Here is a 1766-nt window from a genome sequence, read left to right as displayed (position 1 = left end):
GAGAGGGTTGTGGGGGCAGCATAAAGCTGTTGTTGGGCCACGTGGGCTTGAGGGTAGGAACGAGGCATGGAGCAAGCATATTGTTGTGTGCCTGGATTGTAACACCCCCTCGCCGACTCGAACCCTTCTTCATTCGATAAGACTCGGGTTTTGAGGGAAAATAAATCCACGAGGGTTCGACTCGACGGATGGCGCTACCGCCGCACTTATCTCCTTGGAAATAAATGCAAGGCTAAATTAAAACAAACTAAACTCACATTCATTAATTTTTTACAACCAAAGTAAATTGTTTGTTAGACATCACTAACTAATTAAGTGTTTCAGAGTTCCAGCGGAAGCTAATCATTTGCTAAGTGGATGACAACTCTAAATGATCTCCCTTATTATTTCCCTGGTCGATCATCCAGCTGCACAAATATATTGAAAAGAGATAAGAGAGACAAGCTCCCAAAAATCAGAAAAACTGAGTAATTCCAACTCCATCCCGTAAAATACTTAAGTTGAAAATACTTTATAAAATAGTAGATTATTAGTTTTGGAAGTCATAGCACATACACACACACACACACACACATGATATATATATATATACACACACACATTGAATAATCACATTATTGGTTCAATTAATCCAGTTATTTAAGGAGAGGAAAGAGAACGCCAGTAAGCCGGGGCTAACCCCTGTAACCACTTACTTCAACATTGTAGGCCGGGGCAAACCCCTGTAACCACCTACTTGTAGGCCGGGGCAACCCTCTGTAACCACTACCTACGAAATCATAATGGCCATAATAACAGAGTCCCTAATGTGCACACCCCTTCTACTTGGATCACAACAAGATAGAAGAAAGACAGTAACAGCATAATCAACATAGTAACTAGAGAACCTGTAGTGGCCGCTGAACCACTCATACAGGGCAACATGTTCATCATTTTCCCTCCGATATTTCACTTTACGTGATTTACATCTTTTAATTAAGTCATCACATAAATCACATACACATTTACGTCATCTTGTTCAATTTAGTGTGAACATATCATAATCTCAATCCATTCATAGGGATTTCAATAGCTCATTTCATAAACACAATCGTCACTTAGCTTGATTTCATGTATCACTTCATATGCATAATAATTTCATTATCACAAGTTCTTACTAATTCCAACTTCCATAAAGTTTCAATATTAATAACGATATTAATATTCATGATAATCATAAATATAATAATAATAGTAATAATAATATAGTAAGAATAATCATAACATTATTAAATGACACTAATCGATTTTAATAACGTTATAATAACATCTTTGTCGTATCGTACATCGTCCATAGTCATGATTCATTATCGAAATCCATATCGTTGTTCATTTTCTCATTCGTATTCATAATCCACATTAAATCGATAACTCATAATTATAGTCCATACTTATAAATTTTATAAGCACGTAATAATCACGTAATCAATTTGTTTCACTCTAACGGGATCTATGTTAAGATGGGCATCGGAGATTATCTCGTGACGCGTGCCCAAAGTTAAGTTCATGAACGTATTAGCGCTCTTGATAATCATCGTCTACGAAATCTGAGTCTACAATAAATATTAACGAGATCTAAGTTAGTTCCTAAATAACCCCTTTTTATAAATAAGCAATTTTAAATAATTCAAATAACTTTAACGAAATTCTTAATGAACTTAAGAGAGTTTATAAATCAAAGTTTATAGTTTTCACACTATGTATGAGATCATTTTAAATATTCACAA

Source organism: Beta vulgaris, chromosome 3, assembly GCF_026745355.1.
Source record: "Beta vulgaris subsp. vulgaris cultivar EL10 chromosome 3, EL10.2, whole genome shotgun sequence".
Lineage (NCBI taxonomy): Eukaryota > Viridiplantae > Streptophyta > Magnoliopsida > Caryophyllales > Amaranthaceae > Beta > Beta vulgaris.
This window is presented reverse-complemented; position numbering follows the sequence as displayed.